This window comes from Rhipicephalus microplus, unplaced genomic scaffold (genome assembly GCF_043290135.1).
Source record: "Rhipicephalus microplus isolate Deutch F79 unplaced genomic scaffold, USDA_Rmic scaffold_18, whole genome shotgun sequence".
Lineage (NCBI taxonomy): Eukaryota > Metazoa > Arthropoda > Arachnida > Ixodida > Ixodidae > Rhipicephalus > Rhipicephalus microplus.
The window spans coordinates 8,890,726-8,908,582 of record NW_027464591.1 but is presented as its reverse complement, the minus strand read 5'-3'; positions in this window follow the sequence as shown (position 1 = coordinate 8,908,582).

The following is a 17,857-nucleotide window of genomic DNA, read 5'->3' as shown; positions in this document are numbered from 1 at the left end:
GGCAAAGAGGAAACAATCCAACATATTCTTTGTGACTGCCTTGCGTATAGTAAACAACGACTATGCCTTCTCAAGGAACTCAACAAATTAGATGATCAACCTCTGTCGGAGCAGGGAATTCTGCAGTATCGTCAGGATGCGACTTCACAGAAGAGGGCCCTGAAAGCGCTACTACACTTTTTGCGATCGACCGGACTTACTGAACGGTTGTAGCCAGGACGCCCTTCCTGTGTGTGTTTTCGTTTTTTTCATGAGTGCGCGTGCGTTTTTTTTTTCTCTATCTAACCCCTCTTTCTTGCCCCTACTTCCCCACCCCCAGCGCTGGGTAGCAAACCAGATGCCAATATCTGGTTAACCTCCCGGCCTTTCCTTTATCACTCTCTCTCTCTCTCTCTCTCTCTCTCTAGCCCCAGGTGACCGCGTGCTTCTCTGGTCACCGGGTCGCCGTGTAGGTTTCTCCGAAAAACTTTTGTCCTGATACGCAGGACCCTACCTAGTCTTACGTCAAGTTAGCGACGTCAACTACGAGATAGCACCATTGCACTCCAATACGTCACCGTGTTCATCACTCGTTGACATTGTCCATGTTTCGTGCATGAAACCCTACTTCTATCGCACTTCTCCAGACTCGCGCCGAGACGGCGCTTCAACGCCCGGGGCTCCTGATACGGCGATGAAGCAGAGCAAGACGAAAGGCAGAAGGAGCTGACAGGCGCGCGAGTGTGCCAATCAGCCATTGTGACTCTTGCCTATGGTTTTCCTCTGTAAACGCATATTGTATAGACGTCACCTAGCCCGTAACAATATGTAGGTGTGAGGCATTTTCAATCAATGCATAATATGAAAGAAAATTGTATCACAGCGTTTTTAGAAACACTACACCGTTAAACACATTTTTCAGACGTTATTCACATACAACAATCACCTGAACGGTGTTCCCTACAAAGTTAGTGCATGATAAAAAACACCAATTGGTAAAAAATTTCTTGAGCCCTGCAACAATAGCATCTCTCATTATCATATCCTGGTTTTGTGGCATGCGACTATGGTTATTGTCAAAAGCAATCATCTGGAAGTCATTCACATCCACCGGGTTCTCTCGCGTTTCAAGGAAAAGGTAATTTAAAGCAACAGATTAATTTTTCTTCTGCTGCAACTTTCTCAGCACAAAATAAGAGTATGCAGCCTAGATTAAATTCTAAACAGTCCCAGCGTACAAAAAAAAACATCTCGGACAAAAAAGAAAAACCAGTACCGGCATGAAAAGGAACTAAAGATCAAGTGTTCCAGTTTTTTTGTTTTTATACAACATACTTTAACCGCGTGTGAAAATATGTAACATTTTTGTGACTTTTACCAACCACTTTTTTTTACATGACGGGATACAAAAAGTTCGTTTCAATTGAAAGTTTTTAAACATGGTTGATGCTTTCACCCATTCAATCTTCGCACAGGGTCAACTTTTCTCTCCGTCACACAACTTAGAACGAACAAGCCCCACCAAGATCTCTACAGTCCGTTGGCCTTTTCGTCGGAAGTGAATTTCGAAAACTCTTTCTTTAATTTCGCCAACGTGTTAGTGCGGGCTGACAGAAGACAAGAGCGGAACGAAACTTTTTGAGTAAGACATGGTAATTTCGCTATGCGAGGGTGCAAGTAAATTAAGAAACAGTTTGAATGAAAGTGAAACAATATCCATTTACTTAGCCTCACTATGCTGCGATACGGTTTGTGTGTGGCTACTCGGTTATATAAGAAATGTCCTCGTACTAAAAAACGGCAGTGTAAAAAAACGCCTAGACGTGTTAGATAATTATGAAAATACCGGGAAATCCGAGAATAAAAGAAAGATGCATAAGCTTCTTTCCATTTATGCGTTAATATGCTTAAAGGTCTAGAATTCTCAACTGTTATCATGGCTCATGATAATAACTTCTTAACTAATTTCGCGTAGAACAATATATGAACAAGATTTGCGGCACAGAGAAAGGGAGAGGAGTTTCATGCGTAGCATTTTTCAAGCCGTTTTAAGGTGAAAGCCGGAAATGCTTTTTCAATTGTGAAAACTGAGCGTCAGTGTCTGCTTCCCGCGGCGTCGGCGGCGTGTACAAGAACGCGGCAAAAGATGAGGTAACATGAACGTCAGCATGAGGTCACATACGACAAAATTTTAGTTGGTCTCGTACAGTAACAGCACGGTCTTATACATGTGGGTGGTACATGCGTGGCACTCACTCAAACAAGGCTCATTGACTCTCATTAGCAGAGTCATCTACACTGACTCTCTCTTGGAAGGTCATAAGTCCAAATACTCTCCTGGAGATAGTCAACGTGGTAATATAAAGGAATTACTCTGCACGTATCTCTCACAGTATAAAAACATAGCCCAAGTCTTTGAATATGATGTTACATAATGGCGTCATGGTATGACGGCATTGCTTGCTGGACCGATCACGAAGGCAGTGAAAACAAGCTCAGGCGCCGAAAGCTGAAGTGCCTCTAACTATGGAGGCAAGCAAACTCGCAGCAAACATGACCCATTTAAAAGAAAACCGGTCCCACATCACTCCCACGGGCCATTCTTGAAGAATATTTGGTGCCATGATAATAACATGGTGATACCTATCGCCAAAAGGAATATAATATCGGCGCCAATTCTGAAACAGAGTTTGTGTTTGAACACATGGGGTGCATCACAAAAACATTGATTCAGCCAGTCATTCCTGTCTAACTCATGAACATACAACGAAAATAAAAGAAATATTTACTTAGGGAATGAAGATAGTCATGTGCGAGTGACAGCCAGCAAGCGAGAGTATCATTGGCGATGTGTCAGAGGCTTTTGATGTAAACACCTCGAACGGAGTGACAACGCAGGGGTGAAGTGTATATATGGAAGGCTCATATTTGTAAGAGCATGTAAAGTCCGTGAATAACACATCATCCGTGAATGCATACCCACTGGACAACATGCTCGTCGCGGCAGTTATTTACTTCAACCAACGCTTCCCCCCCCCCTTGCCTTTATCTATAGAGGATCATGTTTTGTTATAAAGGTGCGATTGAAATACATTGACCTCAGTGACTCCTCCTGGCGGTGACATTGCTTTGTCTACTTCTCATCTCTTTTGTATTTAAGTTTCCGCGTGGTTCGCAAAAATAACGAGAACAAAATGCGTCAGCATTTGTCGGAACGCTGAACTGCTCAAGGGGGTCCTTGAACATGCCTAGAGCAATAAACGAAGCTCCCACGGCTTCAACGGAGGCACAGTGAAGCCCTCGTGATCAGAGCGTATCAATTCATATAAGGCTCTGCCGCAGTTCAAGTGCCGTATTTTGCCGATTACTGCCAGATCGTGGTCATCGGCTTCGTAACAGCTAATATCAGTCTTTGTGTGATAGGCTTACAAAAGTAAAACACCTATTTCCTCTGTTCGATAAGCGAATAACCCATTGCAGAAATTCAGAAAGCGTTCGACCTAGCTAACTCAAAATACGTGTTTCTTTTTTTCGTTCGTAAGCTAACACTGAACATTGTTGAAGCAATCTTGGTTGTTTTGTCCTTTTATTTTGTTACCGAAACTTTCCCCCTGAGCACGGGTCATATGCCTGGGTGTTTGTGACTTGTTTCGTGCACTAAGTTTCAACAGCCTTTCTTTCTACGTAAAGCCAATGCATCGTTCACCCCGGGAGAAATTGGCTCGTCTGCCTCGTGGTTCAGCCAACACTCGCTCATCATTGCTTCGTGATCAAAGTTTGAATGGGTAAATTTGTCGGGAACGCTATCAACAAAGCTAAGAAAATTGTTTCTCGAAATATCCCTCATGTGTTAAAAGCGTATGATGAAGAAGTGCAATCGACTTCAACAAGTACTTCCTAGAGTGGCACGGTACAGTGGTCGAGATATTCTTAACAATCGATGCCACAAAAAAGAGCGCACGTTTTTAGGGGCGAAGCTACTTAAAGCGGCACCCGTTCGTCCCTCGTAGTCCTAGTCATAGTGTGTAACAAGTGTTACATTTTCACCTGCAAGGTAGTGCCGGTGGGAGATTTATTCTGTGCTTTGTCGAACAATAAAAAGTTCGTGGAGTGCGCGTTAACTAAAAGCTGAATGTTCCTGCCGCTCATTCCCCATTAGCAGTTATTGGCATGTACATTGAGCACTATCTGACAAGAAAGGGATGAACAGATGCGAGATGGTGGTACTTGAAGTGTTGAATAGATGGACGAACGGACACACAGACAGATGCATGGATGGACGCACGAACGAACGCAGGGGTGGATGCATGGAAGAACGCAGGGACAGACGCATGAACAGACGCACGCACGGACGGTCACACAGACGGACGCATGGACGGACGAATGCTTCGCTCCACTCTCCATCATTCACTCCGTGAATATGCTGCCATTTTTTAGGTAACCCTAAACTTTCACCGATTCTAAAGAAACAACACAGGGGCTGGCTCTATATCAAAAGTGGTCATCCACAGCCTCCCCGGTAGCGTTCCACTAAAACTTAAACTCTTGAACTCCCTCCAGTCAGAGCTCCTTCGTGCAATCTATCATTCACCTCTTTCTCTTTCCTCTTTCTACTTTTAGGAGCGAAGCTCCTTATAGCGGCACCCGTTCGTCACTCGCTGAGTCGTAGTGTGTAACAATTGTTACATTTTGACCTCCAAGGTGGTGCCGGTGGGAGACTTCTTCTGTGCGTTGTTGAACAATGAAAAGTTGTTCTCAATCTACATGCCAATGGCTGCTAATGGGGAATGAGAGACAGGAGCATACGGCTTTTAGTTAACGCGCACGCTGCGATCCCCATTAGCAGCCGTTGGCATGTACATTGAGCACAATCTGACAAGAAAGGGTTGCTACGTTATACTCGCTGGGTGTAACCTCCTTAGTTTTAGAAAGGTTTAGCGAGCGTTGAGTCGCAGTGCCATGAATACAATGAACTAGTATATACCATGAACTCGAGGTGGTTAAAGGCGGGAAGTAGGCCCGAAGCGCAAGCCGTAAGAAAGTGTGCGTGTGCCACCTCTCATTTAGTCCTTGGAATGTCCGCTGGATAACGGTGCTTCTATATGGGTAATATATGATGAAAAGATGTGAGATGGTGGTACTTGGTGTGATGAATAGATGGACGAATGGACACACAGACAGATGCATGGATGGACGCATGAACGGATTCAGGGTCGGATGCATGGATGAATGCCGGGACGGACGCATGAATAGACGCACGCACGGACGGGCGGATGGACGCATGTACGGTCACACAGACGGATGCATGGATGGACGGAAGCAAGAATGAATGGACGGACGAATGCTTCGCGCCACTCTCCATTATTCACTCCGTGGATATGCTGCCAATTTTTTCTCTTTCTTCCTGGTAACGTGACCTATTTCAGTGAATTCTACAGACTGGCGAACGATGCTGCCAGACGGTTCTTAAGGGCAGCTTAACACTGTAAAAATGCCGCATTAGCGGTAACGACACGCCGTGGTAAGGGGATTTTAGCATAGTTGCCCAACTGTTGCGCATAAAAAGCAGCACTTAAAAATCTTGGGCTTGTCGGTCAGTTATAATAAAGGCACACAGCGTAGCTTTCACGATAATTGCGCATTAATGCACGTTCTTCGCACTGGTGGAAGCAGAGGAGCGTTGTTCAGCGACCATTATTGATGGTGCCAACCCGTTTGACATTGAGAAAAGGCTAATTTTTTAAATTAGTGCTGGAAAATTAGCTCACATATTCAAAATATTTAGCTCACTGCAAGAAAAAATAACAGAAGTCACATAAGGAGAAAATGTAGGTGAAACGTTCTTTCATTATTTTATAAAACGAGAAACAAAAACGAGAGAAAATTGACAGAATTGGTGAATATTCATCTCGGAAGGAGATGGCACGTGCAAATACTGACGCATAATAGGCAAACCACGCAACACAAGCACAACCGTTTGTGTTCCTTGGTTTCCATTTCACATGTCAGTGTTCGCATCCCATACCTTCTTTCATGGACGAATATATTTTAGTGATCATTTCTAACCAGTAACTCGGTTGACAGTCTGGTCGAGTTGTTCACAGTCTAGGCAATGCTTTTATCTGTTGTCCATGGCACAGTTCTGAAAGTTTCGTGATTCGTTGAAACACTTTCACACTCGTCGCAAGAACTGATTGTGAGAAAAAGGAAGGATGAAAACAAGCGCTGCCACTGTACGACTTGTTGACATATGCTCCCTAAGGTCTGGAAATAGTGCTCAGTTGGACTTGCAGTATTCAAAGTTTCAATGTCAACTTATCAAGCATGCTAGACGAACTTTCAAAAATGAAAAAATCTATATAAACTTGCAAGTTGAATTGTTTACGTCCAGTGACCAAACAATGGATGCAGTGTTACAGCATAAAGTGCAGCTGCCATTTTACTTACGAGCTAGCTCCGCCGGCAGAGTCAGCTCCTCTGAAGTTCGGAGCTATCAAGGCAAGAGAGGCAAACCATTTATCATTGATTCGCACACTTCACCTAAGTCGGCCAAATTGAATAAACTTTTTCAGACAATTAGTCGAGTTACAGGAACTTTTGGGAGTCGCGGGATAATCTGAAGCCGAACTGGAACGCTTGACAATCGAAGAGACTGTACTGTAGCGGCTAGTGTATACGCGGCGGGTGTGAGCGACTTGTGTAAGTGTGCGCATATTTATATACTACAGGCTCAAATACAGTGGAGTTGTCCCGTGCCAAGCGTTTGTAATATAGCCCCCGACCCAGAGCATTTGTAATCAGGCACCCGGCACTCGGCAACCGGAGAAGCAGCTCTGTACATTTCTTGCATATCGTCATCCCTTGTATTGGCCCAAACTGTGTATACGCATAAAATGCATCAATCCGAAATACCCAGGGCCTTTATACAAGTGTACGGCGTTTTTTGCACATGTCATAACCATCATAAGCGATGAATTCCTTACATCTCTCTCCTCTCATTTTTTTTAATTATTCAACAAGTAAACAAGTTCGTGTGTATATAAGGGAGTGATCGCACTCTAGCACTCCAGCAGCGTTTCTGTCAGCTGCTACACACCACTACATTTCTTTGTTGCCAAATTCTTTCTGCAGTAAAAGATCGAGAACGACCAGTGACGTTTGAAGTTCTCACATGTAAATCCCATGTTAATATTTTTTATATAGTTCTGACATGTTCTCAGTTGCGTGGCATCGGGTAGATGGTGCCATTCTGATCGAACAGTGCCTTTTTCTTTAAAGCACTTTATTCCTAAAAGTGTTCAGAATACACCTAACCGCTACACCGGGCCTTCATATTTTACGAGAAAGCATTTCATTCGGTAGTTGTATCAGCAGTCATGCAGACACTGCGGAATCAGGGCGTCGACGAAGCATCTATAAAAATCCTGGAATGAATCTACAGTGGATCAACTGCCACCATAGTGCTCTATAACGTAAACCTCAGAATACTACAGAATATCAATAAAGAAGGCTGTAAGACAGAGCCGCGAAAAAAAATGTTATGACTGGTTTTGCCATTTACATCTAATACATTGTTTAATTGCTCGGCGTAGGTCGCCCCACCGTGGTGGTCTAAGGGCTAAGGTACTCGGCTGCTAACTCGCAGGTCGTGGGATCGGATCACGGCTGTGGCGGCTACATTTTCGATGAAGGCGAAGATGCTGTAGGCCCTTGTGTTCATATTTGGGCACACGTTAAAGACCCCCAAGTGGTCGAAACTTCCGGAGCCCTCCACTATGGCGTCCCTCATAATCGTATGGTAGTTTTGGGACGTTAAACCCTGCATATCAATCATCAATTGGCATACGTCACTCCGGCTTTCATGTTTTTTCCGCCACAACTTACACTGTTTTATCTTTCCCAGACTTGGCCAACCAACTGAGCACGATAACTGAACGTGATGCATCTTGCGAATCGCATAACGTGTGGTAAAGTGGAGAGGAAGAATGTGCTACGAACTCAAGTCAACTACTTCTCGAGCTTTGCCCGATTATAAAAATTCACAAAATAAGATGAAGTATATAAAAACAAGAGTTATACAAAGCGAAATTAAATTTCTTTGTAAAAACTCACGAGGGCCAACAGATGCGAATATTTCACGTCACCCTCACTTCCTTCAACCAAATCTTGGGATGCCCAGCAACCTCTACAAGCGTTCATTTTCCCTGAAAACGAAGCTAGTACTCAGTTTCCGGGGCCTGGTTATACCATGTGCCAACACTTCGACAGTATTCAATATCACCGCAAGCGAGCGGAACAACATGGCTCAGTCGATACGCTCCCACACACGTATCGGCATTACATCGCACACACCTACCGTAATCACCAGAGCGTTGAAGCAAACAATGACCGTGTGCCTATGGCTCAACGCTCGCAACAATCACTGACTGTGTTTACCGAGGCGTGAGCTGCATCTGCATGTATATTTACGGACGTCGTTTATTTAGCGTCGGAAGAGTAACACACGTCGCCTTGTGCTGGCTTCATCGAGGTGTGTATGCTTTTTCGTCGGGTGAACACGTGGTTGTGCGTACAAGCCTGGGTAGGAAGCCTACACTCTGCACGCAACTTCTAAAGCCAGAAAAGAAGAAAAAGTCTTTCGTGACGATTACCACAAGTTAAGAAAAAGTGAGAACATTGAGGCAGCACAGAATCACCCCTAGGAATCTATTAGAGATGCATCCACCAGGCACTCAGTTAACATTCGCAGTTGACAGCGATGAATGACGAAAAGGTACTCATGCCTGAGACAGAAACCCGGCAGAGCAAATGTCAAAATCAAACGTAACTATAATGAATGTAAAGAGGATTACCTATTTTTCTATTGCTGTTTTTAATTGCAGAAGTATACGTCACATGATCGCTAGCGACAGCTTCGGAATATTCGACACCACATGTATAAATGCCGACGCGAGTCAGTACCTCTGAGTTGAACAACGTGGTCTGTAACAACTTCACAAGGTATACTGACGTAACACCAACCCGGTTAAAGCTACTCATTCATGCATCCTATTATCGATTCGCATTCTGGTATCTCTAAGCTTATTGGTTCACTAAAGACCTCTTCAAGCTCTAACTCAGATTCAGTTACTCTTGAATTTTTAAAAAGCACCAGTGCCACTTCGTCATTGTTTTTTGGACATATTCTTCAGCAATCCATCAATAACGGTGCTCTCCCACATGACTGGCAGGTCGGGAAGGTGGTTCCGATACACAAGTCAGGTAGTAAAATTTCACTTTTAAACTATCGCCCCATATCATAAACCAGTATTCCTTGGAAAATATTAGAGCACTTTATTTACACTAACGTCGCCTCATTTTTGGGAACACATTCTTTTTTTTTCAGACGCGCAACAGGGTTTCCTCAAAAATTGATCTTGCGAAACACAACTGACATCCTTCATATACCAATTTCTTGTTAGTTTAAATCGTAGGTCACTGACTGATTCTATTTTTCTCGACTTCTCTAAGGCTTTCGACAAAGTAAGTCATAAATTACTGCCCTTAAACCTCAAACAACTAAACCTCGATAATAACATTTCCTACTTAACCGCGCGCCGTTTGTAACTGTTAACGGGCGTTATTCTTCAACTCGTGTCGTTCACTCTGGAGTACCACAGGGTTTCGTCTTAGGACCCCTTTTATTTCTAGTTTACATTAATGATTTGCCTTATGTGTTTCTTCTAACATAAAACTGTTTGCACATGACTGCGTTGTGTTCCGCGAAATTAACAGCCTAAATGACATCACTGCTCTTCCAATTGACATTGACTCCATTTTTTACTAGTGCACGACTTAGCGAATTAACTAAATGTTTCCAAATGCAAGGTATTGCGCATTTCCTGAATATTATCTTCTCCTGCTACATAATCACTTAACAGCATCCCACTCGAATCAGCCACCTCTCACCGTTATCTATAAGCGTACACATCACCACTTGTTTAAGCTGGTCACTCTATATCCGCTCCATTATTAATAATGCAAAGTGCATGCTTGGGTACCCTCGTCGCAACTTTCTTCCGCACCTGTCGCACTTAAACTACTAATGGAAAAGACGCTGATTCGTAGCAAGATACAATACGCCGCTGCAGTATGGGATCCGAGTTAAATTAATTTATTCAATGCTCTTGAACTAATTCAAAAGAATTATGTTCGCTTTATTCTTCACCACTACACTCTAGCATTTCTGGCATAAAAAATTCACCCGAACTGCCGTCTCTTGCCTCTCGTCATATGCTCGTCCGCCTCTGTCTATTTCACAAAATTTATCATAATATTCCAACACTTCGCGAGGCACTTATTTTTCAGCCTTCTTACGTTTCATCTAGAATAAATCATCCTAATAAAGTCGGTGCTATTTCATTTCATTTCGTTTTATTTCATTTTATTATACTGTCAGCCCTATTTGGGCAATAACTTGGGTGGAAAAAAACCAATATACATACAGAATAATAGGCACTCGCTATACAACTTCTATTATACATGACAATGAATGACAAGAAATAGCCAAAGCACTCTGCTCTTGAGGACATAGAATAAGCAAAATATAAACTATACGTCTTTATACACGACATCCTTTAGGCCCTTCAAGAAAGAAGGTACACATTCTGATAAGACAGTGGAATTCGGCAGCCTGTTCCACTCACTGATCGCCCGCGGAAAGAAACTGAACTTAAAACAATCGTTGTGTGATCTGGGAGGGGGGATGCACATGTTATGCAGGTGCCTTGACGTTTCCCCAGTTTTTATATACATATACTTCGATTTGTCTATTTTTACTTGTTTTTTGATAATAAAAAGAGTAATTCAAGTCTTTCATACTCTTTCCTTTGTTCTAGTGGTGCAAGGTGGGCCAGCTTGCAAAGCTGAGTTGGGGAGTGGCAGCGTTGTTATTTGTTAAATATGAAACGTGAGGCCAATCTTTGTACTCTATCTAACTTAGTGCGATTACTTGTTGTGTACGGATCCCATACCACCTTTGCGTACTCCATAATTGGCCGTACGAGAGCCTTGTAAGCCAAGCATTTGATTTCCGGGCTAGCATGGTGCAGATTTCGCCGAAGTCTCCACAATGCTTTGTTAGCCTTCGCACAAACGGAGTCTACACGCTAATTCCATCGTAGATGGGAAGTTATTAATAAATTCAAATATTTGTGTCGTGCTACTCTGCCAACCTCATGATCGTTTATAGAGTACGTCGTATTTAGAATGCGTTTTTTTTTCTAGTTACGGTTATTGTTACTGTTTTTGCGGCGTTTAGATCCATCTGCCAAATGGTGCACATGTTTTGTATTTTTTGGAGGTTTAGATTTGGTTCTGATTGATCGGTAGGAGACCTAACTGTTTTATACATTACGCAATAGTCTGCAAAAAACCTTATGGGGACCGTAATATCTTTAGGTAAATCGTTGACAAAAATCAAAAACAGTAGTGCGCCCAAGACACTGCCTTGGGGAACTCCAGAAATAACATTGGCAAGGGCAGATTTTTCCGTGTTGACTTGAACATACTGCTTGCGATTGGAGAAATAGGAGAAAAACCACTGCGTTAGGTTTGGGTTTTTAAAGATAGAGTTTATTTTTAACAACAGTTTAGCCTGGGACACCTTATCAAAAGCTTTCGCAAAATCCAAGAGCATCATGTCAACCTGACCTTGCGAGTTAATTTCAGAGGAGAGATCATGAACAAGTTCAACAAGCTGAGTAATAGTAGATAGGCCTTTTCGAAATCCATGTTGCTGTGAGTATAATAGGTTGTGAACATCTAGATAAGCCAAAAGATGCTTGGAGACAATATGCTCGAGAATCTTTGAACAAGTGCTTGTGAGCGAGATGGGACGGAAATTTTTGCAGTCGTTAGTATTACCACCTTTGTGTATCGGTATGACCTTACCAACCTTCCAAGCAGTGGGAAAGCAACCACTACTTACGGAGGACTGGAAAATAATTGTCAAGTACTTCGAGACCCGAACTGCATACCTATGTAAAAATTCATTTGGTATTCTGTCAGGTCCTGCACTTTTCTTTTTGTCGATTTTATGGAGCAGGTTCAATACTCCTTGTTCACTAATCGTTATTCCTTCTATGGCAGGTGTTTCAGAAGCCTCATTAAAAGTCGGTACTTGTCTGTCATCGTGGGTGAATACTGACAAAAGAAAGGCATTAAAACTTTCAGACGTGATTGTGAGTTTTCCTTATCTGCATCAAGATGGGTGTTTGTGTTTGGATTCACGTATCTCCAGAACTTTTCGGGTGCTTCGTGCAAGAACTTTTTTAGTTTACCTATATAAAAATTATCTTTGCAACTTTTAACTAGACGTCTCAATTCCTGGCTCATAGTGTGAATGGTTTCCTTCTCTTCAGGGCAAGGATTCTTTGAGTGAGCTTTCCGTTTTTGTTTCAGTTACCTTTTGGCATGGATCACGTCACGCATTATCCAAAGATTTTTCTTTGCTATCTTTTTTTGTTGTGTTGGAATATCGAATTGAATGCATTCAGTGACCACCTGCGAGAAATAATCCCATAGTCTATTTGTACATGCATTAGAATTTTGCAGGAGAACAAAAGTATCGAAAGAGTTTTCAAGTTTTTCTAAAACAGAGAAGTCATCAGCAGCTGCGAAGTTCAGAACTGCATTTTTGTAGTCCTTGTGCAACCTAGCGGACGCCATATCCAAGAAAAACACAACCATCTGATGATCTGATATGCTCTCAAATACATCACATGTTTTAACATTCTCCTCCAGGAGTGAAGATACAAATACAAGGTCGAGAATAGAGGATACAGCCTTAAAAACACCTGTGTATCTAGACACAATTTGGCATAGGTTAAAACAAAAGGATGTGTTCAAAAGATGTTCACAATGAGCTACTTCGTTTCCTATAATATCATGCGAATCCAATTGAATGCCTGGTAAGTTGAAATCACCAATCAAAGTTATTTTGTCGTCCTGGTGCATATTAGAATCCGTAAAACATCTTAAGTCGGTCAGAGTCGTACCAGGAGAACAGGAGGGTCTGTACATAGCTCCAAAGCTCCAATGTACACAGGGTGATCATTTAATCGAATCTTTACCCATACGACTTCAATATCACCAGCATGTGGCAAAGTTTGATACTTTATGGGTCTTTTAATCATAAGTGCTACCCCGCCTCCTCTCCCGCCTCGGTCCTTCCTTATTAAGACGTAACCTGGCGGTGTGACTTCCACATCATGTACATCACTGTGCAACCATGTCTCGGTGATTGCCAATATGTCAGGATCATGTACCAACGTTACACTTTCTATTAAGTGACTTTTGTTCAGTACGCTGCGAGCATTTAAGTTGATGATCTTAAAATCGGCCTGTTTTTGTCCTCCAGGTCATCGGTGGTTGGGTTTAGCAGATGCTTTGCACTTGATCTTCTCCTTGGCATCATCACTCCAGCTGTACAAAACATTGTTGATGAGAACTTTGTCATAAACCAGTCTAACTTTCGCTCCTTTCTTTCTTTCTTCTAGACTTGAGACCCACAAGTTTCTCCGTATCTCAGTTACACGTTTTGAGTAGTCCTCACTAATGTTAATATGAGTGCCTTTTAGCTTGAAACAATTTTTCAGTATCTTTACTTTGTCTCGGTAGTCTGCCACCCTAAGGATTACAGGGCGGTCTTTGCCAGGAAATTTCTTTCCCAGTCTATGTATTCTTTTTATAGAATTCAGTTTCTGGTTGAGAATGGAGCCAAATATATCGTCATTTATTTTTTTTAGTAAGTCATCATCATTCTCAGGGCCTTCTTCTTTTACGCCTCTAATAATAAGGTTGTTTCGTCTCGAGCGGTTTTCTATGTCGTCAACCCTACTGCATAGATCACTCAATACTGTATGGCTCCTATCGACCACATTCTCAAGCCTTAGCAGCCTATCATCCAGTTTATCTATGCACTCTAATTTTTCTCAATTGTTAATAATCTGTTTTGAACTTGAACTATAGCAGATCAGGCCTGTTGCTCTTGCATTTGCGAAATTTCAGACAAGATAATTTTTTGCGTTTCTAGCAGTTCCTTAAACATTGCATTCGTAATAGGTCCAGGGTTTCACTCGACATCTCCCGACAGTGAAAGCAACAGACCCGCTAGCGCAAAACAGTCACTTATGCAGTTTAGAATGATGTGTGGACACGGCAACACTATTAAGCAATAAGCAAGGATCGTCACTACGGAAACTATATTTCCAGTCACCAACCTGCACGAGTAGGGGTACGTTAGGTGACATCGTCGCGGCTTGGTTGCCGTGTCCACTGCCGCTTGAAACAATTGGCGTTTCCTTTATAGCCGCTGGCGTGGCGCTGGCGGGCTGAACTGGTGACGTCATCATGCCACGTAGGTGTGCGCAGTAAAGATGATGCTCGGGCTGCAGGCGCGGCGCCCCTGGCGTATCAAGGATACCACCAGCAACGATACCCGTGCCGAGCTTGAACGGTGCATCAAAGGTGTGACGCAGATCAAGCTGGCCCGTGCAAAACGCTGATGAGCCGGTCGGCGAAAAAAGGCATCCCGTCAAAACCTGCACGAGTAGGGGTACGTTAGGTGACATCGTCGCGGCTTGGTTGCCGTGTCCACTGCCGCTTGAAACAATTGGCGTCTCCTTTACAGCCACTGGCGTGGCGCTGGCGGCATGTCATGTCTGTCATGTCTGTCATGTAGACATGTCATGTCTAACCAAAACATGCAGCGATTCACTTATTCCCAGAACATCTGTAGACTGGAACCACCTTCCTGGATTTGTGGCCATCTTGGCTGATTATCACTTGTTTCGTTCTGCGCTAACTAGCATTGCATAAACGCCCACACTTACTTGTTCTGTTAGTACACAACACTTATATTTTGTTCTTTTTTGTTTTTATTTATCTTTTATTATTAGCTAACATTGTAGGAGTAAAAAATCATGTTTCACCCCCATCGATACTGCCTTTGGCCTGGAGGGTATTACGAAATAAATATATAAATAAATAAACCGATACTCTGTTCGCTGTCGTTAGTGCCAGTTTGTATTGCTGTAATCTGAGTTTCTGTTTACCGGCCGCACGTTCACCGAAATAAATTGTTTCATTTTGCCCATATGAACGGCTGCCTTCGTCAACGTCATGACCACGTGCCAATATATATACCTAAAACCACATACCCTTAAGGAACCAGGGAGTTGCAGCAATTGCAACCAGTTGTCGCAGCAATTGCAACGGGTTGGCGAGCAACGCAAGCTTCGGAGCCTGGCTTGCCTGTGCTCAACCTACTGGGGTGTTCTTGGCTGAGGATTGAGTGGTTTTAACTTTCTGTCTTAGAGTCCGATTCTACAGTTTATCTGTTTCTGAGTCTAACCATATCTCTAGTGCTCATGTCGACTACTGCTCCTGGCCAGGCGCGATCCGCCTGGTCAGCGTCCCTGCCGTCTAATGAATTACCGCTAGACTCCTTTTTCCGCAGTGGTATCGACAGTATTCCCGTGGCACTGGTACCTACAAATGGAGGCTTCATCAGACTTACAAACCCTCAGGCGGTTCAAAAGGAACTTAAACAACTTCAAACCATTTCCAGACCATCACAGATGTGTGCCCATTTGGGCGAGGAGGTATCGTGTGTAGGTCGCCGGATCAGACCTGCGTGCAGGATCTTCTCAAATGCACCTCCTTTGCTGCTACACCGGTGAGTGCTTTTTCTCCACCTCACCTTGCATGTACCAAAGGCCTTGTACGGGGAGTCGACTCCAAGCTGAGTCCAGCTGAGACCCTAGACAGGCTCTCTGGAGCAGGCGTAACTTCAATTTACCGGTGCAATCGCCTAGTCGACAACGAGAGGGTACCAACCAAATCTGTCAACGCGACATTTGTGGGCACAAAATGCCCTTCAGAAATAAAATTATGGCCACTGATCTTCCGAGTAGAACCCCTCGCTTCTTGTCCGATTCAATGCAAGAACTGCTGGAGATTCGGTCACAGTGCAGGTGGATGTATATCTAAAGTTCGTTGTAGCACCTGCGGAGAGAGCCATCCTTCAAGCAAGTGTACTGCAACAGCGGAAAAGTGTTGTCTCGCTGGGAGCAGTCACTTCGCCGAGAACTCTGACTGTTCCGCTCGCTCCCGGAGGTTAAAATCCTAGAAGTTATTGACCGCCACCGCTGTTCTTAAAGAGAAGCCATTGACATAGTTAAAAAACAGGGCTTTTGCATACTGTGGTATTACAGCGCGCTGCACTTCCAGTATGGACTCCAACCTATCGCAGGCTATTGAAACTTCTGTGGAAAAGGCAGTGAGTAAGGCAATGGATAAACTCGTATCTAACCTTTCCGACTGTTTGGTGCAAATTCTTTTAAGTCAGATTAGACAAATAGTACAGACTAGTACAGAACCTGCAGTATTAGACATTACCAGTGATGCCACACAGCTACGCAATGTAGTGTTGGACGAACTTTCTGCATCTGCAGGCAAGGCTATGTAGTCAGGAACACAGGTGCACTTGGACCGACATTCGCCTCAGCTGAGCACAAGTACTGCTACAGATATGGAACTCAATATACTAACTAATAAACGTACCAGATCCCCTATCTTCACCAATCTGAAGTCCGAAATCTAAACTGAATGAATCAGCTATTTCGCGTGAAGATGCTAACAAGGGCGCGACATGCGCCTCTGCGGTGCGCTCAACATCATAGGTCAGTTGAGGTTACTACAGTGGAACTGCTGTTCTATATTCTCAGCCTCAACCGACTTACATTACTTTTGCAATAATTTTAATCTTGATGTTTTAATTCTCCAAGAAACTTGGCTCACACCAGATAAAAATTTCCATCTTGCAGGTTTTGGTTCTTTTCGATTAGATCGCCCATCACGTGGTGGTGGTTTAATGATCCTTGTATCAAGTAAATTATGCCATAGGGCGAAAATTTCTTTCAGAATGTTAGACTTGAATTGTGAAATATTAGCATTAGACTTGAGTCTCCCCGGATACCACCATTTTTCAATTGTAAATTGTTACTTCCCCTCCGGTGTGCAAAATACGCGTTATCTTGACGGCGTTTTGGTAGCATGTAGAAAGGAAATCGTACTCACAGGAGATTTTATTTCACATCGTTTTCTTGGTGTATAAGGACAGTTTCTTGTGGTAGGCGACTGTGGGAATGAACTATTGATCACAACCTCTGCTGTCTGAATAAAGGTCATGTAACATTTGTCCAAGGTCAAACTAGCTCAGTATTGGATTTAACGTTTTGCTCCAATGCCATCAAGGTTTGGTCATGGGCTGTTCTGGATTCGGCAAATAACAGCAACCATCTTCCTGTAGTTTTTGACAATACTTGGCCAACAATAACTTTTGATCAGCCAAAACGAACATACATCAACCATAGCAAATTTCAAACCTGCCTCCGTTCTGCCATTTCCAATCTTGGAAATGCCAGTACTAAGGAGATTGCATATACGATTGGTTTTATGCTGGAGGGATCTAGAAAAAATTCTGAATTTTCTATTCCATCCAATAAACGATCCTCCTCTCGTTGGTGGAATGATGAGTGTACGCGCGATTATAGAAGACGAAAAGCCGCTTGGAAAAAACTTCTTCTTAATCAGAGTCCAAAAAACTGGAAGGAGTATCAATTTTTAGCTGGCGTAATTAAGCGTACAGTGAACCGCGCGAAAGAAGAATACGACAGTAGACATTTTGATTATCTTTCTAAATCTAAAAATAAGCGTGCTTTGTTCGCTTATCTTCGGACAAGAAAAGTACTGCCAGCACCTTTAACGTTGCAGTCATGTGTCTTTACGCCGGAAAAAATGAACACCTCTCTAAAAGACACAGCGCAAGGTTTAG